Here is a 25,038-nt window from a genome sequence, read left to right as displayed (position 1 = left end):
CATTTTGTGTTACTTCATTCTGCTAGGCTACCTTTCGCAAGAGCAATTCTGTAAAAAACTGTTAAAAGGAATCTCTTACATAATCATAGTCCATATATATTTTGTAAACATAAATCGAGATGAGAAAAGGGAAAACTTTTCATTAAATCCAATGGCATACCAGTAAGTTGTGGATTCCCACTGAAGTTGGACGATCGCCCATCACATCATCTGCCCACCTTCGCCAATAATTGAGTTGTCCTTCATTTGTTTTGATGACATCTTTAGTTTGAATTATGTGGGATAAAAGGTCGCCAGCTGTGTTGAGTTCGTTCCAAGAAGACACTTGTTGATTATGTTGTATGTCACTGGTGATTGGCCTCGGCCTTGCTTTGTCAGTAGGACTACACAGTCTTTATTCTTGAATGTTTGTCCGAAAAAGTGATGTTGATGATAATAATAATAATAAAAATAATAATCTTTTAAAGTCCACTCCTAATTTTATTTATTTAAACCGAAAATGGAAATTCTTTTTGCCCGATTGATTGTGAGCCCGGCAGCCACTGAGCAGCGCAAGATCTACGTTGCTCTATCCTAGGTGTAGGCCTAGGTGTATTCCTCCATTTTTTATTTGTATTTAATGTATTATACATGCCTTTGATTAGTCGTAATGTAATGATTACACACTTTTGATCCAAGGATAAAAGAGTTTACTAGATTTTTTTTTCATTCAATATGCCAACTCTATATATATACAGTATCAGTCAAGAGTGTGAAAGTCCTATCTAAAATGACAATTTTTCATTTGTTTTTAATTGTCTCCATTCCACCGAACAGGGTACATCTTGAGACTTACTTTAGGAATGTCTTTAATTACTCAAAAGATTTGTTATTGAGAGGGGAATGGCAAAATGTGCCAAAGTGAGACTTTCATATTCAAGAGGTAATAATTAGGCAATTTTGTAGATTATTTTGTAAATATCTCAAAAAAAGAGGAAATATGTGGACAGGAACAACTAAAGAGAATGATGATTCTGACTGCAGCTAGGACATTGTAAAGAGAAATAACCTTACGTTTGTGAGTTGTGGTTATCCACACAATGTGTCACCATTTTCTCAGAAATATAGCTGTTTCTTTAGAGTATGGATAGCACTATTGAACCATGCTTTGCTGACTAATTCAAAAAGTGATATATTACATTATTATTAAACAGAGGAATGTTTGTGTGAGATGTTATAGTGTGCAAAATATATACATGTCTTGATATCAGATGAAGAAATTCCTCTATGTTTATAAGAAGCTTATTTACACATTGCACATAATATTATTACAATGATGAGATACATAACAAGTATAGCTCCCCCTAGTGGCATGACAGGGTCAGATCAGTGTGTCCATGGACTACAATATTCAGACCCAATCATTTTTAGACCAGTTTGTTGAAGTAACATGATCATTTCATAATCCAAAGCAAAACTGGTAGGTTCAAATATTGAGATAATTCTTTTAACCCATGTATATTATTGATATCAAACAGATTAGCAAGGTAGAAGTAATTTTTTTTGGAGAATAAATCAGAGCAACTCACAATTTCAAATAGAATGAACAAAGTTTAGATGTTTAGACTAGCTGTCACAGCTGAGACCTTTATTACCATTATTTTATAAACATTGGTGAAAAGTTGATATAAATATTGTGTTCAGACGTTTTGGCATGTCTCCAAATATTGCTAGGAGACCACTTGCACAATCTGTCATTAAAAAATTGACCCCATATAATTTCAGTCCCCTAGATCTGTCATTTACATTGCAATAGTCTGCTATTTTATGTGCTAGTGAAATATAGAAGAAATGATGGGACAGAGACTGTCTTTTGCTTTAGATAATTAAGCAGATACAGCAATGCCCCTGTCTATTTGCCATTAATGTATGCATCATGAATATTCATGAGTTATCTCCCGGCTCTTCCTTCAACTTTAGACCAATGGTGTGACCTGGAGTGTGTTTGCACTCACTGGACCGTGAAGCCTGTCTCCCATTCGCTCAGCACACCCCAGGACAGCCCCAACCCATCTTGTGTAAACACAGCGTTATCGTCCTTTGTTCTCTCTCAAAATCACTCCCATGTGTGTAGTAGGAGGGTAGAGCAGTCTCTCTCTCTCTCTCTCTCTCTCTCTCTCTCAACATTTCTTCTGATTTTCCTCTCTCATGGCAGTCTCACTCTTTTACTCTCTGTGTGGCTCTCCTGTCATTCTTCATTTCTCTCCACCCCCCCCCTCTTTTTTCCATTCTGTCCCTTCTTTATTTCTCTCCCCTGCTCCTGCCAACACAGAGCCCCCTCTGTGATGTCATATGCCCATATATGGACATAAGTGTGCCACCAGCTTTTGGCCCTGGTGTACAGCATTTGTACTTGAACCAAGGAGCTTGAAATGGCCTTGAAATTCAGACCCTTACATTTTTCAGCAATTTCTTTAATTTATTTAAGAATTACCCCAAAGTAATGAACATCTCTGTACTCAAAAACTTCAACTTGATATAGAATATCCCTTTACATCGATATATTTTTAAAGAAATTGACTCCAATGAATGTTGGATAACCATTGTTAATAATCTGTGATTGTGTCAAGAAAAGTAAATGTACAGTATGGTATAGAAGACTATTTTAATGTTTTGATGTGGAGTTGACTTTTATAGGTATTACCTGTGTTGTGTTGGCAAATAGCCTAGGACTTTGATTGATGAAATTAAGGGCTTATCCCAGAGAACTTTGAAGCTTGATCTTTGTTCCGTGTTCCTGTATTATAGGACCACATGGTGTAGCGGACAATCAGGTCTTTGTGACTTGAATTTGACCCTGTCTGACCTTTACCCCACACCCACCCTGAGGGTATGTTGCTTGGTTTGATTGGCTGGCTGTCTACACCACTCACCAGAGTCTTTGAATTCAACTGTTGAGTTATCCCTACCAAAATACACAGCGATTAGAATTTAAATATATTGTCTGAAATATGAAACCATAGTTCAACTATTATGGTGTAATATCATCAAAATCTTCTTAGTATTATTTTTACAGCTTAACACTTATTATTTGTACTAATATTAATACTGATTTAAACTGGAATACCCACACAACACTATTTGGTATATGGGTGTTTCCAACTGTTCTGATTTGTATGAAAAAAATTATATGATAATGTGACTCTCACCAGGCAAGATTGCATGTCCAGAATATATGCATATTGCACATCGTGTGATTGAAGCCAGAAGGATGTTAAGTAACTAGTTAAGTCTGTATTAAGTATATGAGTTAACGTCCTTCTGACTCTAAACAGAAAATATTGAATGCATCCTCAATAAAGTTGTGATCGCAAGCATAATTAATGACTCTGTAAAAAAAATCTAGACCTATATTGATAAACGTCCTGTCGTACTTAGTATGGAACTTCTTATTTCAATAGCATGTCCTCATTCCATTATCTACAGATATAACATTAGGCCTTGTCATATATCTTAAGGACACAAATAACAAAGTCCTAAAGAAGCTGAAATAGCGTTGCACACCTGAAGCAACCAGCACCTGTCAAAGACTGCAAAAACATTACAGATCTTGAAAAAAGAGCAAGGGTCTTTAGTTTGAACAGATGTAAGAATCAAACAAATTTGTGTGTTCATTGACACTCCAATAGCCATCAATAAAAACAACCCCCGAACAATGGATAACAACGGATAACAATGCATGAATGCTCCCTCGCAATCTTTACAAAGGAACCGGTGCACTTCGGCACGTGGCTCTGTTTGATGCTATGCAGAAAGTAGGTTTTTATCAATGGACAGGGGAGAGAAGGAAAAAAAAGAATCATTTTGGTGTTATCCCCCCCCCCCCCCCTCTCTCCTTAATCGGTACTTTGCCCATTCTTATTTGTGTAGCTGTAGCATTCTCTCTCTCTCTCTCTCTCTCTCTCTCTCTCTCTCTCTTTCTCTTTCTCTTTCTCTTTCTCTCTCTCTCTCTCTCTCTCTCTCTCTCTCTCCCATCCTCTCATTCTCCAAATTTTATTGTGGATGTATATAATATATGGTATATATTTGTCCACATCTAAAAATCCACCATATTTGTTATCTCCTGCCGGCCCCTTTACTTGTAATTCGTACCCTCGCCATGCCCCTACCCCTCTACTATTACCCCTCTGCTACCACACGCCCCTAATTCCCTATGCAGCACCCCTCTGCAGTCTTCCAGGGTATTCTGATACCCCTCTACCAATGATGTCCTCTTTACCCAAATATGGTTCCATCCTCTCCCTTGACCTCTGGACTAGAGGTCAACGTCCCAGTCATCCAATATACCACATTCCTATGGAAAATAAACAAGAGGAAATATTCCTTTGTGGTCTTCCATCTAATAAACATATCATTATCATCTTCTTTTACAGAACATCCAAATATAATTTAATTTGAATATTTAAGAAGGGGTCTTTACTTTTGTTTATCATACTTGGTAGCAGTAAGTAGTGTCATGATTGTGGTGTTTTGTGGTGTTTTGTGATGATGATGATGATGATGATGATGATGGTGGTGGTGGTGATGATGATGATGATGATGATGATGATGATGATGATGATGATGATGATGATGATGATGATGATGATGATGATGATGATGATGATGATGATGATGATGATGATGATGATGATGGTGATGATGATGATGATGATGCGGATGAATAGGAGAAGATTGAAGAGAATGATGAAAGGACAATGATGTTGATGATGACAGTCATGGTACTTATGAATGACAAAATCAAAATTGTTAAACTATTGCTTGTGTTTAGGTTGATCATACTTGGGATTATTTAGAAAAATAAAATTGATTAATGATTGATTCATTCATACTAAACTTCTTTTTTTTTCTTCTCCATTCTTTTGTATTGATATACCTAGTGATGATTTCTGTTCTTGACTATTTGGTATGGATTCATAGGCATCATTTGAAATATACCCTAAATATATTCTTGGGCATTAAAATGATCATAAACTGCATAATAATCACTTAATCTTACTGCATATCACAATACACGCATAGAGAAATACACTAGTACCAAGGCGTGTACTGTGTGTGTAACTGAGTGATATATTCCACATTTACATAAGTTGACCTACGTGCCACGCGACACCTCAGATTAAAAGCTGTAAAAAGAAAATCAATATCTGAGAAAAGCTGTAGGAGCTTGTAAGACCATTGGAGGGAGGGGAGGGGAGAAAACCCTTGGGCCAGATTTGTAACAGTGCGTGGTTCTGGCTTTGTTTGCTGGACAAAGAAAGGGGGTAATACAGCAGCTGTCCCACACCACCCACCCCCTTCAGCCACATCTCTGCCTCTGAGGCTCTGGACAGGATGGTAGTCTGCACGCACAAAACCTTGTCAATCGTTATGCAAAACAGTGTGTCTGAATTTAAAGACTATGTAGACTGCTCTGTGGTTTGGACTACAAAGGGCTTTATTGCAGTTGCTGACATGTTCAGAATCTTACAAAGTTAGTCTTAGCTCAAGGCTTCATGGAATTATATTTTTTAAAGTGTCAAAATTGGGTTTGATTGCGCAGACTAGCAGACAGGGTGTACTGCTCATTGCCTGTGTATTGGGGGTTTGGGGTTTGGGAGAGGTAAATTGCAGGTTCATTTCATTTCATAAAGGGGATCACTATCTCTGTATCACTCGATGAAAATCATTGTTTTGGTAGCCTTGCAGGCCTTTTGTTAATAACTAATTGGGGAAATAGTGGGGATCAGTATGAAATACCGGCATTTGACTTGGCCAGGATGATTAGTTATTTTTATTGATGTATTATTGCTGAGGACTGAGGAGGTGTTAACTTATCCACTGTTTGCATGTATTTTTACCATACATATAATTGGTCTATTTAATCATTTAATCATTTCTGTATTGATACTATTTATACAAATTATGGCTAGTACTTAAAACAAGAATGGAATGGAATGTTGGAAATTAGACCAGAAATGTTGGTATCATTATATTAATGTTCAAATTAAGGAAGGTTGAGATAGTTATCAAAAATATGTTATAAATCTTTTAAATTAGGGGAGTGTAAGGGGGATAATGGGGCGGAGTAGGGAGGGGTAGTAACCCAATTATACAGGGAGGTGGTGTATCCCCCCCCCCCCCCATCCCTGGTTGGTTTATGTTAGCAAATAATGAGATGTCTTTGTTTGGCCTAGAGCCATCTGCTTTCTAACACACAGCACCAGATCTCTCTATCCAAACAATGCTACCATGGCAACTACAAGAGGTTCATCACCTCCTTTAGCCCCACCCCCTTTCAATCTCATTCCCACCTCCACTGTATAATCACATTCGTCATATTAATTTGTTGAAGGATAAAAGATACAAGCCTCACAACAGAGCCTTCAAAGACTCTAATTTGTATAAGCCATCAGCCTGTGCCAAAGGCCCAAAGTTTCTTCCGCAACTGGACAAAGGAATCTGTACGGCATTATTGATTTGTTGTGAAGGCAATATAGAACAGAGTCTGAGATTCGCAATCAGAATTAGAAATTTTTAATTCAGTTCATTTTCATCATCCTGTCAGAGACTTGGATTATATGTGGAAATATTTAATGGCATTAGAGAGTATGAGAACATTTCAAATTGAAAGATAGGAGTCATAGTCTTCATTTCAGACCCTGTTTCACAACACAGATCTTCCAGCTTTGCGATAGTCTTGGATTCAGTCTTGGAATAAGTGGCAGAACTGATATAATCCCTTTGGAAATCTTCATTTGTTTCCTACTTATCTTGAATCAAAACTGGATGTTATGAATCATTATTGTCAGATTGAATAGATTCCAACCACTATAGTGGCGTATCTTATAACAAGCGTGAAGACTGACGAAAAGACTGCTCCAGAATTTCTTTTACTGTTGCTGGCCACAGATGGGCCGATGTAATTAAATCTCTGATTTTACACTGCCTGTATGTATGTATGCACAGCAACATGCACTCGAATGCTGAGGAGCTTTTTTAATAAGCGCCCAGCTAAATAAACACCGGATTTAATTGCCTCATACTCTGTTCATTCAAATCCATGGTCAAATAAATTCCTTCTGTTGCAACCTACATTGGTAATGGTACGACCCTGACAATCAAATAAAGCACCACCATCACCACCAGTATATTTGCAAAAATTGTCGGACTTGAGTGCACATTTTGACTAAACCTCCTTGAAATCATTGAATCATTACCAATCACCAATAAGCTGGAGGATTATACTTGTGGTGACTTCAGACAGAAGTGTGCTGAATGACTTTTGTTTATTTCACGGGAAGTCGCTTGCGCAATTAGATACTAGCAGTTTCCTTCCCATGTCCATGTTTTAACTAAGTAATTCAACTCAACTTCAGCTGCATTGGAATAATATAGCGAAGTTGTTTAGTGTTGGGATACGTGGCCGATCGACCTACATGCACTTCCTGGGTTCAATTTGACATACCCGAACTCTACAATCTACGCCAATTATTGTGGAGGAAGCAAGCGGTTTAGTTTTGGATTAAACTAGATTTGTTGTACTTTGAAACAAAACAGAGTTGTCTGTGATTCAATTTCTCTGATATCTACAAAAGCTACATTCACTGGAAATCAGAATTTTCTGGAAATATACAACGATAGTTACGATTGCTGAACTCAATGTTAATTAGAATACATGTTATTGGAGTGTAGCCAGTTGGATAATATTAGATCAGAATAAATTTCAGAGGAATAGCCATATATTGGATTTGTTTATACTTGTCATATCTCCAGGAATATATTATTGGATGAAATTTGACAGAATTTGCCACTGTGAATTTGACGCCTGTCATTCATCTCAGTTTAATGACTCTAATGACACTCCTTATTATCAGAGTCTGAATTTGTGGCCTTTATCATCTGTTTACCCGACTGAACTGGGCCTAATATAAAGAGAAAACACGTAATTAGCCTGGAGAACAAGAGGAGTAGAGGATTTGTGTACCCAGTTTGTTTGCATGTGAAAGTGAGCAAATCTCTCCTTACCAGACACACACAAACACACACACTCTGCTGCCAGCCAGCCTCACGCATCTACCTATCACTGCATCCCTCAACCCGCCCGCCTCGCTAATGTGTGTAGTCCAACCCCAGTCATTCCCACAGCATTCACTAGACTAGAGGCTAGCGTGTATGCATGTAGAGACTGATATAGCCAGCAGGCACAGAGAGAGAGAGAGAGAGAGTGATAGGAAGAGAGAGAAGAAGAGAGAGATAACGGTGTTTAGCTGGCCCCAGCATATCTAGCATCTGACTGGACGAACAGCAAACTAAACGACTCAACCTTTTTACCTCTGATCCCCCCCTCTCCTACACCAAGCCTCCCAAAGAATCGGGCTTGACGGAGGAAGATTGTGGGAAGACAGAAAGTGAATGCACGTTGATGACCCTGCAATCGGCAATACACTGCATCTAATTTGTGACACACTTTTTATCATCTGCATCATCCTCAGCCGTGCGTGGAGGGAGACTCCACATCTCTACCAACACAAAGGCTCACATACCAGGCAGACTGCATCATCTGTGTGTGCTACTACCAGAATACATCACCCATCTCCTCGGCTCTGGCTTTGTTCTCTTGGAGGAAAAAATACCCTTTTGTCATAGATTTATTCAGAGATATATATTTCTCCTCCAAGTCATTGTTTTTGGATAGTGTGATTTGAAAGGAAAGGAGCTGAGATTGCGAGCATACACGTAACGGGCAGCGCTGCAGAGAGAGTGGACGGAGTAAAGCTAGCTAGCTATGAAGGAGTTCAAACTGCCTGGTGCTCATGCTGCCTCTCTTGGTAAAAACAAACTCATCAACCCCCTCGGAATGGCCATGATATCACCCCTCGGAATGGCCATGCAGAACCCCCTTCTACAGATGCTGGCCCTCAAAAACGACCTAGCTAAACAGGTATGCCACAGTCAAACCCATATAGGTTTAGAACCTCTGTAAATAATATTCGAAAGTTGTTGGATGTTGTTATTTTCGTACCATTCATACATCGCACATGCACAGCCAACAGGCTTGCGACGGAGACACGCAGTCAATACGAAATCAGTGCATTGGATATGCCATGAGGGTTTGTGTGTGTATGCTCTCACAATGCATTGTCAATGTGCTTTCACTGTGTGTGTGTGTGGCAATCCTTACACCATGCAAGCGTTGAGTCAGTGTAAGTGGATGGTTTATGAGCATACATACTTTGTATATATTCCTGCCAGGCATGCACAGATGTTGCATTGAGATAACAAAGGATTGGAGTAGAAAAATATACCATTACATTTACTATAAAGAATATATGCTTTTTGCAGCATAAAACTATTATGTACCAGTATATATTACTGTTGCTAAAGGCCCGGTCACACAGAGAGGACGCATGGGGGACGCACGGCCAGCGCATTGGGAATTTGCAATTTGGGCCAGTGCGTTGTCGTTCGCTAGGCGTGCGTCATCATTCGTTACTCGTTCGGCGAGCACGCTGGACCAACGCTGGACCAGCGCTATGCATTCGTCGTCATTCGCTGTGTGCGTCGGGATTTTTTGAGCATGCTCAAAAGTGTGCGCGGAGCTCGACGCATGAATGTACACGTCATAGGCACGCCAGACATGCGTGGAGCGCGCTAGACCAGCGCCAGACATACGCGGAGCACAAGCCCTGTATACGCACAGCGCGCTAGCCACACGCTGTGCATTTTTTGTCAGCTCGCTAGCTTTTCCAAAATCATGACAAAAGTTAGGCACACGGCCTTTTCCGATTTCCAATGCGCGGGCCGTGCGTCGTAGAACGCGGTGCATGCGTGAACCATTCGTCCAGCGCGCTAGCAACACGCTGTGCATTCGTGGAAGTTGTTATCATGTGCGCTCTGTGTACGGTCTGTATGCGCACTGTATACGCTCTGTATGCGCTCAGCACGCTAGCAACACGCTATGCATTTGGTATCAGCTCGCTGTAGCTTCGACAAAAGTTGGGCGCACGACAACGCACTGGCCAAAATTGCAAATTTCCCATGCGCTGGCCGTGCGTTCCCCATGCGTCCTCTCTGTATGACCGGGCCTTAATGCACCTTTTTTGGTCTATTGTCATGACAAACAATGAAGACCATTGTAGTCTATTTGTAATTGTAGAGAAAGTGATTTAAAATGGCCATTATGATAATGATGCCATTAATAGTTACCTTTTAGGGATCTGTATTGTTTATCCGCTAAATTTTTACAGTCAAACTGCTCCACATTATTATGAGTTTTGATTGGTGAACAGTTCTGACAAATATATATATATATATATATATATATATGTTCAGCAATTTCAAAACTGTTGGGAAACAAATTTGATTGAATACTGTGTAGACAAAAACATAGATTAAGTACAAATGTAGTATGTTATCATGTGTCACCATGCAACTACATGTAGTATAAAAAACATTGTGCTATTTAACTGCAGAGTAACAACACGATGTTAATCGGTCGCACAAAATATGACAAATCCTTATCTCATCCCTTTTTCTTTAATTGCAATATGAACAACTTTGAATGGCTATAATATGATGCTGGTTTAGAACATTAGTAACATGATCCGTGTGTGGTTTTAAGATAGGATAGGCTGTCTTAAACAGTTCTTTTAGTTTCATATTGCCTAATTGGATCTACATATTATTGTAGTCGAGTCACAAACATAAATAAAGGCTACACAGCAAATAACTGTCACTTTTATGCATAGTTTATGTGACTATATTTGATATCGTCTGCTTATAGCCAGAAGGGCATCAACTCCAATAATTTCATACAGAGTTAACGCCCTTTTGGCTATAAACAGACGTTGAATGTCAAGATCATTAGTCCCCCCCCCCCCCCCCCCCCCCCCATCAGCTGTATACACCTGTACATGTACATAGTCTAATGTAAACATAAAACAAAGAACAAGTTTATTGAATACTGAATAGATAGCCTTACTCACTCCAATGTCAATGTCTTAGTATATTTGGAAAGCAGATTTATTTGAAGTACCAGTATACATCTATATTCTATAGGCCTATGTTTATAGGCTCCACATCCTCTCCTTTTCTCAGAAATGACACATTTTTCAGCCTCATGTCAAACCAAAACTCCCGACAAAAAATGACCTATATTGATTTCTAGTTGCTAAAGATACTCATGTTTTATTATAATTGAAATACCAAATACCAAGTATTTCGCCTTTTCACCCATTCATAGCTGCACATTCCCTTTAAACTAGTATTTATAAGTGTTTGTTTTATAATGAGTGCATGCATTCAAGTACTTTAGTTGATGAGGGGAATGAATTAATCTGTAGAGATTCTACACAAATATAGCCTATTCTCTGTAGTATATCAATTTCCTTTAGTTTATCACAATGTTATATTTCAAAGAATGTACTTGTAGCAACGATATCTCTTTCACAATTTTGCCATCTAACCCTCACTTTTTCACAACTTAGATATATGTTTTTCTTTCGAGAGCTAAATGCTTCAGAATCATGGAAGATTGATTCAAGTGTTGTGTCTATTTACCTCACCTCGTCATAAATCACAGCTGAGAGACACCAGTGAGGTCATGCGCAATGTTACCTATGACCTTTGACCATTCTACTTTCCACACAAGGCTTCAGCTGTATATAGTTTACTACTTTACTGACATCCATGTTTATAGGGCTTCAATGGAAAATATGAATAAATCATAATATAATGAGCGCTCTAGAAGAATGGAATATGAATATTCCTATTTAGCTATAAGCACATTTATACACGCACAACAAGTAATGCAGAATTTACTTTCTAAACCTCCTTTTTTTTATAGAAATATGTTTTGTTGCTATTTCCTTGTAAACCTCTCAGCTGATCGTATTGTAGTCTGTCATGGTGATCGGTCTTAAAGATTTATACATAATACAGGTGAACAAATAAAAATAAATCAATATTAATTTTATTTCATATTATTTCGAAATTCAAGCCTAAAGTTGAAATTGAACTAAAATGAGCAGGTTATAACTTCCATCCTAAGAAAGTTCTTCACATTGATGTTTTGATGTTAATACCTTCTTCATTCACCTATATGCCCTTTTACTCCTCTCTCTCATATATCAAAAGGCAATTAGCCTAATCATATCATTTTATAGATGGAAGTCAGTGGCACCTGATGTCAGCTTTGTGGATGAGTAGATAGATATTATCATGATTAGTCCATTTTAATGATCATGATTATCAGCCAATTTTGTGTTTTTAGTTTTCTAGTGTTAGCTCCTGATTGATGCGTCCCATGGTCTCATTAAAAAAATTACAATTCCTAATTTTTTTATTAGGGGAAAATGTAAAATCATATTTGGTTCGTTGTTTTCAATATACTTCATGATTGTGTAGGTGTTATTTCTTTGTTTACCAGTTGCTCCTTGTACAGTGGTTGGCCATTAGATCGCCAATGGTATAACTTTGTTCTAATATAATACTTTATCATTCAAAATTCCTTCCAAGTGAAAAATGCTATACTTCGTATATATATATATATACAAATCACAAACTATATTTATATAAATTTTTATTTAATCTATTAACCAAGTCCTAAATGTAGCAAATTGCCCCCACCCCCCACCCCCCGCCAAAGAAAAATAAAAAAAATAATGCAGCAACTCAAAGTGATATAACCTTAGTGTGCTTCACATTTTAGTATCTTATAAAACATGAATAAATGAGCATGCTTATACATGGACGTTCGTTATGCACAGATACTGCTTTTTCACTTGCTATTCATTTTTCACATCGTATGTGAACGGCCTTTATTTAACCTTTTGTGGAGTAAGTTTCAATTTATTCTAGTTTACCAGCGAACCAAATTAATCTTCATCAACCATCTGTTCAAAAGAAATCCAACCTTCAAGATGCAATGTAATTAAAAAAACATGGTAACACAGATGGATTAGGGGGTCACAAAAGGTTGTCACACAAAAATTAGATATTGCCCCATTCCCTTTTCAAATAATGATGTATGAGATTTGGACAGCACTAAATCCATTTGAAAGCAAATCCTAGAGGTGCACTTGTGAAACATTTTTAAAAAGAAAGAGAGATTGCATAAAAATCATCTGCATTATTAACAAAGGAACAGGAGTAAGATACATGTAGAACATACAACCCCCCAGGCACACAACCCCCCAAAAGTGATATTGTTTTATTTTTGCTTTTTGGTTATTTGTAGAATTAATTGTGCCCCCCCCCCTCCCCTACAAAAAATCCTGGATATGCCTTTGCATGGTAATGCCAGCATTTCCTCTCATAGCACTCTTGTATCAATATTTTGTGTTAAAAGTCCATTAGCTCTTTTGAGGATTTCAGCATCAGTAGGCCTTTTTGTCTTTCTTTTTCTCACCCATATTGCAGAACTCTTGTGTATATGTATACAAAAAGAATTCAATTATGGCACTCTACCACAATTCATATTTCATAGCAAACACATGTACAATCTAGGCCTGATTCTAGCTTTGTTTTATGCTCTGTTTGTATTTGAAAGACAACTGACTGGCTACCATCTCCTATGTTTACCATTTCTTACTTAATTTTCTTGGAAGTTCTTGGGTCCTTAAATGTGGTTATGTCATAACAGTAGGAAAGGTCTTCTCTACTTGCTTTCATACATCACTCAATTCACTTTCATTTACGTTTCTCAGATATGATTGGCAAGTGTAGTGAGGGTTTAACTTAGCTGAGCATAGGCCTACATGTAATTACGTTTTAGAGTGTTTGTAAAACTGCCTCAACAGATCTTGCTTTACCACAATAAAGACAGTACTATTCATCACTTATTTTCTTGGAAGATTGTGGGTCATTTTATTAGATACCAGTCAGTTTATTTAAATGCAATATAAATGCAAAATGTATACTACTAGCTTTCTTCTATATACATGTACAGTACATGAAGGCCCTACACAAAGTGTCACAAGGTTGAGATGACAGAAATAGTTGGCTCGTGTCATTGGGAGTTCTAAATACATATCTAATGAGTAAAATACTTTTCACAGTTCAGTTCTTCAGAAACCATTCATTCACATGTGTAATTGGGAGATTAACTGAATATCTAAGGTGTAAAAACATTTTCATGCCCTGTTTGTTCAAGACAAGAGGAAGGAAATGCCCCAGGATGTAAGCTCCGAGGCAAGCGAGGGCAGGCAGTCATAATACTTAGCACAAGTGTTTTTCATCTGGTTTGGCTTTAATAATGGCATTGTCTTTTTTCATAGTAGACTTTTGAAGAAGTACAAGGACATGAGGTGTCTCTATCAAATGATGATCTTCAATCGTCAATGCCATCTGTAGTTTATATCATCTTTAGCTCAGGGGGTGTTTCACAAAGATTCTAAGTCGAACTTAACTCTAAGTTGAGCTTAAAAGTTATGGAGAGCCATTTGTAGCCTTAAAATCAAATATATTCAAAAGCGAAAAATCAAGTATTTTAGACTTTCCATAAATTCCACATCAAGAACATGAAATCTCCCATGATAATAGAAAATATGAATGATTTGAATCAACATTTTATGCCTTTTAAAATAACTTTTACAAAATATTTTCAAGGATGCTAATGGCTTTCCATAACTTTTGAGTCCAACTTAGAGATAAGTTCGACTTAGGATCTTTGTGAAACACCCCCCTGATGGGTAATCTTGGCATGCTGCATGAAACGTAACATTTGTTGAGGGCCAGAAGGGCAGTAAAACAACTCTGTGTTGACTTATTTGACTCTACGCCCTTTTGGCTTTCAATGGGCAGTACATGTACCCTATATGTAGGAATGATTTGTGTTGCCTATATCTGCTGATAGCCAGAGAGGCATACTGACTTAAACCCATTTCTCTTAATACAGATAAAACATCATTCTGGCCTGGACTCCTGGAGTCTCTTTAGGGTATATGTAATAATTTGTTATTGATGGGAAATCATATTTCAGTCTGCATTTTGTGCAGCTCTTTACACAAGAAGAGTTGGGATAGTTTAACTGTATTTGTCTTACTATAATTATTACTGACACAACTTTCACCTTTATTTAATGTACTGTAAATTTTAATTTTATTTAATTATCAAATGCATTTTACCTATTATTTTTTCCTGCTTGATCTGTTTGATCTGTTTGATCTAATATGATTTGTGGTGGCCCGTACGACTAAAGACTATTTTAATCACAAGAAAATAAGCTTAAATAAATTTTCTGATGGAAATAACAGATGAATGTATAAATAAGTCATGATAATGAACTAAAATATTTGAGTGTAGCCGTAATGCACACTTCCATTCCCACGTATATTCATGTACCCACCAAGTTTTCACAAGTAGACACATTTGAAACTACCGTAGGACCAAACCACTCCTACATACATGTACACCGCTAGGTCAACCAAATGTCAAAGATTACCAGCTTCAAGGCTCATTCAGATATGATGTGACAAAACTGCAGCGGGTTTTTCATGATGACGTGAAGTGTAATATACAGAGCTCAATGAAAATGCGTAAGTCCTTTTGTTGCTCTCATTGCCATTCATTTACACTTTTAAAAATATTGGCAGCTTTATTCTGCGGTTTCTGTGCCATATCCAAACGAGCCTTAATTACCAGTTTAGCTTATGTGTAGGCCTACTTGCACAGTATGCTTGCTCTAAACAGAGCAAATACAGGATGCTGATACATACAGACTCCCTCCCCCCCCCCCCTTTCCGCCCTCTCTCTCTCTCTCTCTTTCTGTTTTCAGTTTCCTTCATAGGCCTACTGTTCTTATGACATGCAATTTATGCGAAAATATGCCAAGTATAATTACATTGAATAGATCACAGCAAAGCCCTGCCACCTCCTATACTGCATTATACTTGGGTTAAGAAACATAACAGTCCCTGGCATATATATTTGCATCGGACCGGATTGAAACCACATTTCTGTGTCGTCAATTTCGGTCCCAATCCCTTTGAATCCAAGAGGAGGCATGTCAATTTGACATAGTTGGAATACCTGGCACAGCGGGGCAGGCTCAACCCGACCCCAACCTCGTCAAAGCAAAGCCAAACTATTTCGCTATCTTGATGAGATAACTGAGAAGAATGAGGGTGGGTTACATGTGTGTATTTGTAAGGGGAGGGGGGGGGGGGGGGAGGGGTTTGGGATATATAGGATGATTGGTTTACTTTTGGACTTGTTATTAGCCATCATGTCAAAAACTCATGATTCTAGTTGTGAATAAAGAATTGGGATGTATGTCTTATGGTACTGATACTTACATTGTATATACAGGGCTTGACACTATTACAGGTCCAAAATGTAGGTGTGGACCCTCAAAACTCCAGACTTTCTACATCAGGCACAATTCATATATTCCCACAAATGTCAGTCCAGACCCCCAAAGGAAACAGTTAGTGTGGAGTCCTGTTATACATGTATTTGTCATATACTTATAATATCTATCTTTTTCTCAGTTTAACCATGAGAACATGCCATGTAGTAAAACTGTAAACAATGGTTTCGATATGCCCTGCCATTGACATTGTAGAGCTGAATATGGGAGTACATTACATGCCATTCACATCTAACATGTTGGTTTCGAGAATGTTCATATACTGCCCCATTGAAGAAATATACCTTGAAAGTCACTTGAAAATATGTGGCGTACATGATCATATTACTATTCGTCATTATTGAAGAATGTTAGTTATTCACCAGCTGTTTTCCTGTTGTGGTATACATACTATACAATGCAGATAGTATAGCGTGCATAGTTAAACAAGAAGTGATGGCATTGTGGTTTCAGGTGAAACTAAATGTTTGTAGGCCTATACAGTATCAATTTAGACTCTTACTTTTTAAAATATTGTTTGTTTGAAGTCAGAAGGAAGGGTGTTAACTCTCTGTAAAATGATGCTTCTGGCTCCCAACAGATAGTATCATTATGGTCACAACACATTAATGCTTTAATAGATATCTAGCACAATAGATCCGGTGAAGTAGATTTCGTCATTGAAATTCACTGAAATCAGATTGCTAAAAATCATACAAGGATATTGTTGTTTTTAATTGTTTTGAAAGAAAAGTATAACATTATGACATTTTACGAACTGCAAACCTTTAAAAAAAAAAAGTTTGGGTTTGGTGGTTTATACCTGACTGCTATTACAAAACATGTGTATGTTTGTATGTACCGGTAAGCAACCCAATTATCACGCTGTTGATCTTTACCGAACTTCTATTCTATTCTATTCTATGCTATACACCTTTACCTTCATTCCTTCTGCTGACAGTCAGTGCTGTATTTAAAATGACACGAGTTGACTTCACGTAACTCCCTACTGACTGTCAGCATATGATTGGGAATATCATTTCCATACTGCAGAGGGCTGGAAGGCAGAGTTCAAAAGACGAGATTAATTTATTTAAAAGCCCTGATGTGGGCAGGACATGAAAGAAAGTAATCACATGGAAGTGAATGGAAAATGATGGTAATATCCAATAAAGTTAATTGGGTGGAGGGTATAGTCATATGTGATCCTGACCGGCGGAATGATTGGCGTATTGACAAGTAGCGAAGTGGAAAGAGAAGTAAGGTACAGGAAAGAATGGCTAGAGGTGGGAAGTGGGGGAGGGGGTTGAATGTTGAGAGAGAGGGAGGGGGAGGGGGTCAGGGATGGGGAGGATGGAATGGGGTAGGTTATTGAGCCTTACTCTCATTCAAACTACCAAAATTCATCATAAAGATTCAGGGTCCCATTCTCATCTGAACGTTGTATCGTTCCAAAACCATACCTGGGCTTACTTACTGTGAACATACACTGGTGGCTGGCCAGCTGTCATTTCAACTGACCTCTTCAACACTTAATTTCTTTACAATATTTCTTTATACAATGTTATCCAGTGTTTTACTGTACCGGTATACCAATTTTGCTGCGTGATAATGCTTTATACAACGTTTCTTTGTACATGTTTTTGTATCATATTGCTCTCGTCCAAATGGGCTAATAATGAAGACCTGTATACAAATATTGCTACTGTAGATGTAATGATACACTTTTTTTCATAGCCACCATTCATATTAGAAAGCAATTTTTGTGAATTTTTATACCATGGAGGTCTTTTGGATAGTTTTTATTGAATATCAGTGAGAGGAAGTTTAACCTGTTTGAAAGATTTGTTTAATAAGAAAGGGAAGACCTTGACCAAAAGTAGAAACATTAGAAAGGTCTGTGATATGTTACTGTCTGTAAATGTCAAACTGTTAATTGTATATAAACTTGGGTAATATGAACCAAGTATGATCCTACATGTTTATTACGTGAAATACATGTGAAAATTCTATATATCTGTGAGAAGTTCTTTGAAAAAATACAATTTTATTGCAGACTTCTGTGCCCCACTAGCAGTAAATTGATGAGTAGAGCAGATATTGTTTGCAAAGCAGACAATTATAAATAATGGACAAATATGGACAGGATTATGATGGTCTAAAATTTGCAAAGAAATTATCCCTTGAGATGGAAAAAAAAACCAACTTAAACTGTGTTAAAAATATGGTTATCGACAGGTAATTTCTCTTGGGTCTTCAACTTTACAAGTAACAATTTTGAATAGCAGTTTAAAACCCTCAGATTGACATATTGAATTGAAGTGGATTGCTGAATTAGTGAGTCTAAATCTATTCATTTATTGAAAAAAATATATGAAGCACAATCAAAGTATAGTTCACATTTCCTGTTTGCCCGGCATTATCTTGTTAAAATGTAGAAAGTTAATTCTTAGAAATTAATGCTTGGTATTTCACCAGAAAGTGCATTCATCCCACAAACCGGATTGCAGTTCTGTAAATAATGTTGTCTTGCGCTTATTATTTAGGGCAAACAAAATGATATGCACAATGCATTCAATCTACTTAATTTAAAGAAAAGTCATGCACTACTAAATTCACATTCCTCCAAACTAACTCAGCTCCCCACCATCCAGTCAATATGAATGCAAAAAGTCGTTCACATCGGGTAACGAGATAAGAGCCGACACGGCCGAGAAGAGGGCTCTCGTTTTGTCAATTTATTTCTGCATTACGGTCAACGTCAAAGGAGAATTGGCAGCGCGATCTGTTATCCAAGGACCTATTCTCCCTTCGGTGGATTTTAATTCAAGTAACGTTGAGAGGATGAGCTTTGTCGGACAAAAAGGAGATGCGCTCCATGCCTTCATTTATATTGCATTAAGACAGCCTGCCAGGATGGCAGTTTGAATGCAAAGTGACTCATAAATTCAGCAGTTAGGTTGATGGATTCTGCTTGGCTTTGATGGAATCCGAGTAATTCTATTTAAGGCAAGGCTTGATCTTTAATATTCTTGCAGTTTATCATGCTTATGTCTTATTAAATTATTCTCCTGTGTTTGTTGTGTGCATCTGTTATGCCATATGAATTTCTGTGTTTTCTTTGCAATGTAGATTTGACAACAATTTTCAAGATGTATGAATATGTTTAGACAGATTTGGACCTGTTAAGCTATATCACTCAATAACATATTTACAACTAGTTTCTTTCTTTCTATCTTTATTTATATATTTATTTTATTTAATTTTTATTTTTTTATTTTTTATTCTTTATTCTTTATTTTTTTTTATCAGAGGGTCTTCATTTTAGGAGGAAATATTAGAGAGTACACATTTATATCATACAGGCCACACTTGTTTGGTTATCAATTTCTAACATGAACCTTGTTCATACCTTCAACACTGTATGTAAAACATGTATAACCCTAACCCTAAACCTAACACAAACCCCAATCGCATCTCTCAACAAAATAAAACGTGGTGCAAATGTCACCAGAGAGCATGTATCCAAGAGTACTGGTAACAGCTTGCAATCTTGTGATCTTTTATAATCTTAACGCCTTGACCTCGTACTATCTGACGAACTCAAGTTACCATGGAAACGTGTGTCTCGTATCATCTTAAAGTTTGATCAAAACTCCTCATGGTCTGTTTTCAATTTGTCAGTGAACTAGAGGGAATTGAGTGTGTTTGACAGGACTACGTTTGCAAACATTGACCTTTAATGCTCACATCCCCCTTCTCCGTCCCCCTCCCTCCTCTTTCTCTCTCTCTCTCTCTCTCTCTCTCTCTCTCTCTCTCTCCTCTTTTGCTCTCTCCCCTTTCTCTTACTATCACCCTCTCACTTTCCTCTCCCCATCCATCTATTAAAGGAACTTCTTGATATGTTTACATGGTCGATGGTCATGAATGTAGATCTCTTGGTATGCCCAGGAGAAAGGCAACATGGTCAGGACAACAGAAGAACATTTCGAGCACATGTCAAATATCACAGTTTGACCCTTCTTTGATGATATATTTTGTCTTTTGCAAGAAATTGCAACATGTGATTACCGGTAGTCCAGATATCATCTAGCAAATTGTGAACAGTGATACATCATCCAACTATCAAAACTAAGCTTTAGCAATCAATTCAACCAAAATATGTTAGGCCAAAATATTTTCTGATAGCTCCCAGTAAACAATATCGTGGTATCAAATTTGAAGAAAAAAAATAGCAGGACTATTTTCTTTCCCTGCAATTATGTGTATGTCTTGTACAGCTTATTGTTTTACAATTTCATTATCCCTGCGTGAACCGAAATCTTCCCTGAACACTTTATTACGGGAGGGTGGATGTTTCCCATGCCACAATAATACAAAATGACTAAAACAGCCCTTTAAAATGTGACAGTTCTTCTGTGTTGTGTCAACAAGGTGTTAACTTCTATTCAGCCCATACTTGATACCCCTTGTAAATTACACTTCATAAAAACACCCTACAAAGGAGGAGCAATTTAACCACACAATAGACCCTGCTTTAGAAAGGAGTATGAATTACCTGTAAGCAAAGAGCTTTTCTTTCCCATTGTTACCTTTCTGTTTCTTTGAGCTCTGAAGGAGTGTGGCCAGTTTATTGTTAGAAATGTATGGACAGGTAACCTTCATGGAGGATTATCCCTAATCCTAACCCACATTAATCCTTAATCTTATAATGAGCAATGATAGCTATACAACAACAAATTACCCAACAATAGATTTCCTCTACTAATCCGGTGTGTGAAAAAAAAACTGAAAATGACCAGCATTTCCTCTGACATATGCTGGCATACATCGCAGTTAATGTACGTGTATATTCAATACTATCTAGAAAGCTTTTCCAATATATATGTTTTTGCCCATTGTATTGATTGACCATGTATTCATGAAATCTTGAAATAATGTTTTGTCATGTCATGTTTTGCTGTTGCCTTTGTGTAGGTCTCTTGAAGTTTCAAAAGACCCTAAGAATACTTGAAATTCAGGTCTAATAGATTTAAATTAAAAGTAATTTGTATAAAGGTGATTCCTTTAAAAAAATGTAATCTCACTTCAGTGAACATGTTTAATATTGAACAAACAATTTAATGATTACAATGCTGGTTAGCAATCTAAAGTGATTCTGTGCATAACATTTATTTCAATCAATTAATATTTTGTCTCTGTTTCTCCCCTTTCCTTTTCTTTTATTCCCATCCACCTTTCTCCTCTATGCAACTCGTGTGGTCTGTCATCTTCTTGGTTGTTTCATCTGACCCATTGGATTCTCATTCAACTTTACAGGTAAGAAAATAAAATATAAAGTCATCTGATGGATTGTTATCAGTATGTTGCTTTAAAATGGTGTATATGTGTATACTAGGCCTGAGTCATGTCGGGATTTTCATAAACCGGGTCCCGACGGCCTTGCACCGATCGGGACCCGGTGTCCCGAAATCAGCTCGCAGGATTTGTCACTTGCCTCTATAAAAAGCGCATATCATCATATGTCCCTTAAAAGTGACCTTTTTTATCAGTCAAATAAATCAACACATGCATACCTCGGCACAGATCGGTATATTCTTCCATTTGACATTATTTTTATCCATGATTGGCGATGTTTAGTGCCATTATCGTGCCTCTAAAAGTAAAAAACTGGAGCAAAAATAGAAAGACAACGATCGAGCCGCCATTTTGATTCATGCAGGTTGAATAAATCGGGTCAAAAAACATTAATGTTTGAATAATAAAACGGCTTTCTAAAAAGTACTCCTTTACAACATACCGATCGAATCATTTTTAAAAACAAAATAGATATTTTTTCTTTGATTTTGAACACCGCATGCTTCTTTTAAAAGCTGAAAATTACTTGGTAATCACAAGAAGTTTCGATACGGATAGCTGTTGCAAGGCAAGTTCAGACTAGTCTCGGAAAAATGCGCAGTGCTCCTTGATAGCTGTAATGCGTGCCAGAACGAACCCAAACAAAGACGTGATCGTAACGAGAAAAAAATCTTTAAAAACTACGAGAGCACAATTGGAAAGACAACTACTGCTCAAAATTACGATAATCAGATAAATAACTTGTACAAAGAATTCAATAATCGCCCAAGAAATGCCAAAGAAATTGTGATAATCGAGGAGTAACTGGGTACATTTTTATCGCAAGGGGCTTGCTGCAAATACTCGAATCCTTTGTTATACTGCTTTTTACCGTAGAGGGCGTTATTTGGTTTCTAGCCTCGTGTTAGAACACGAGGCTAGAAACCAAATAACGTGTAATTCGGACATATCAGCAGGCCCATTCCGATAATGATTGTACCTATAGTAACTCCTTAAATATCACTATTTATGTGGCTTTTCTTGGACAACTATTGTATTATTCCTCCAAGTTATGTATCTGCTTACGATAATTTTGAGTAGTTGTCTTTCCAATTGTGCTCTCGTAGTTTTTAATGATTTTTTTCTCGTTACGATCACGTCTTTGTTTGGGTTCGTTCTGGCACGGATTACAGCTAACTACGAGGAGCACTGCGCATTTTTCCGAGACTAGTCTGAACTTGCCTTGCAACAGCTATCCGTATCGAAACTTCTTGTGATTACCAAGTAATTTTCAGCTTTTAAAAGAAGCATGCAGTGTTCAAAATCAAAGAAATAATATCCATTTTGTCTTTTAAAAATTATTCGATCGGTATGTTGTAAAGAAGTACTTTTTAGAAAGCCGTTTTATAATTCAAACATTAATGTTTCTTTCAACCTGATTTAATTAATCCTGCCGAGAGACCCGGCCAGTACAGTAGCTAGCTAGCAGCTGGCAACAACGACCCCATGGGGCGAACTGCTTTGCAACCCATATTTATATCAGCATGCAGTTCGGATTGATTCAGGATGAGCTAGAATATGATTGGTAACAATTAAATACTTAAGTTTTAAGTTGGAATGATTTTAGTGGTGTGCAAAACTGCAATTTCTTGCATATTTCATTATTTTTTTCGGAGCGTCGGTTCTCAAAAAACGAAACCGGGACCCGACGGCAACGGTCGGGTCCCGGTGTGATCGACCGTACCGACTCAAGCCTAGTGTATACCTATCCTAAGAAGATTTCTAATGGAAAGGGAAAGTGAAAAGACTTTTAAAAAAGAAAGAAAGGTTCTATGGTGGAATATATCTGGTGAGAGAGAGAGAGAGGGAGAGAGATGTATGTACAGGTGAATTAAATAATTGAGAAGTTAAACATTGGTGCTCTGTTAGACAAAACTTGAACATCTAATTAATCATCAAATAATAACACTTTCCCTATTTATGAGGCCATTAAAAAACGTGTACAAGTTTAGCGTCGCCGCCCGCTTCCTTTTTGGGGGCCGCCTCCTATTTTTTTTTGGGGGGGGGGGATTTTTTTTTTTTAAAGAAAAAAAAAACATGAAAATCACTGCTAACATGGATCTATTTCTGATTTAAATTTTAAAAAATTTAAAAAATGTTGGCGGCCATCTTGAAAAATAGCCCCACTGTCAGGGAAAATGTACCGAGCGGACATTTTGAAGAGAGAGAAGAAAAAAAGGGCCTCCTCCTTCCTTTTTTTCAAAAAAGCAGGACGCTAAACATTTGTTTTTTTTAATTTGGCCTTAGGTTAGCTTTGCTAGTAAGTTTCTGATTAGTAAATGTATCCAGAAAGACAAAGCAATGTTTACTTTTAATTATAAACAAGTTTTAACAATACAGACAAGAAAAGGAGGGATTCATCAACTGTTACAATCTTCAAGTTGCTTAGTTACCTCACAATCACATTTAGAATTCACTTTGTCTGTTTTCACTTATTTACTCAAGTGCCTTCACAGTTATTCTAAGATACTTTCCTAAGACTCTACCTCAAACAACAACTCGTTGCTGTTTTAGGATAAACTCTAATATTGTTTTTCTCTCTTTATTCACTTGGGAAAAGAAGCACTCACGAAGTGTAGCAAATTGCAAGAAAACATCACGTTCTAGGCGAGGGTCTCAAATTTAGACGAGTGCACACCCAGATGAATTTGAAGTGATATATTACAGTCCTCTGTGTGGCGCCAGAAGGGCGTTAACATGATTTACCATGAAAGGGCAGGGACTTATTGCCCTTCTGCCTCTGAACAGCCCACTTGGTTTTGCGTGCTTTAAACAGATCTTCTGCTGAGAGCAAGAAGGAGGGCTTTATCTCATATAAATTTTGTGTATTGTGTGAGAGCGCTATATAAATTAAATATTATTATTATACGTTGACAAAGAGGAAGCGCCCTTCTGGCTCTTGACAGATCGTCTGCTGAGAGCAAGAATGGCTTTATTTCATACACTTTGACACAGACTTAGCACCCTTGCGGCTCTGAACAGGCAAGATAATAACTGCACATTGCAGGAGTCTAAGGGTTAAACCTTGATGGCTTTAGAGTCACATGGTATTGAAGAAGGTATCTTGATGCGTTCGTATCAGCATAAATCATCTCAAGCTTGGCTTTCAGCTTGGATGGCAGTGTCAATGCATGAGTCACTAAGAGCCTTCATTCAGACTAGAAAAAATTTACATGAAGCTCATGCAAAGAAGCGCAGTATACTGTACATGTATAAAGAAGGATTATAAAGCGAAAGGGGCATGCACACTGGATAAAATAGTTTTTAAAAAG

This window comes from Strongylocentrotus purpuratus, unplaced genomic scaffold (genome assembly GCF_000002235.5).
Source record: "Strongylocentrotus purpuratus isolate Spur 01 unplaced genomic scaffold, Spur_5.0 spur5_scaffold_14, whole genome shotgun sequence".
Lineage (NCBI taxonomy): Eukaryota > Metazoa > Echinodermata > Echinoidea > Camarodonta > Strongylocentrotidae > Strongylocentrotus > Strongylocentrotus purpuratus.
This window is presented reverse-complemented; position numbering follows the sequence as displayed.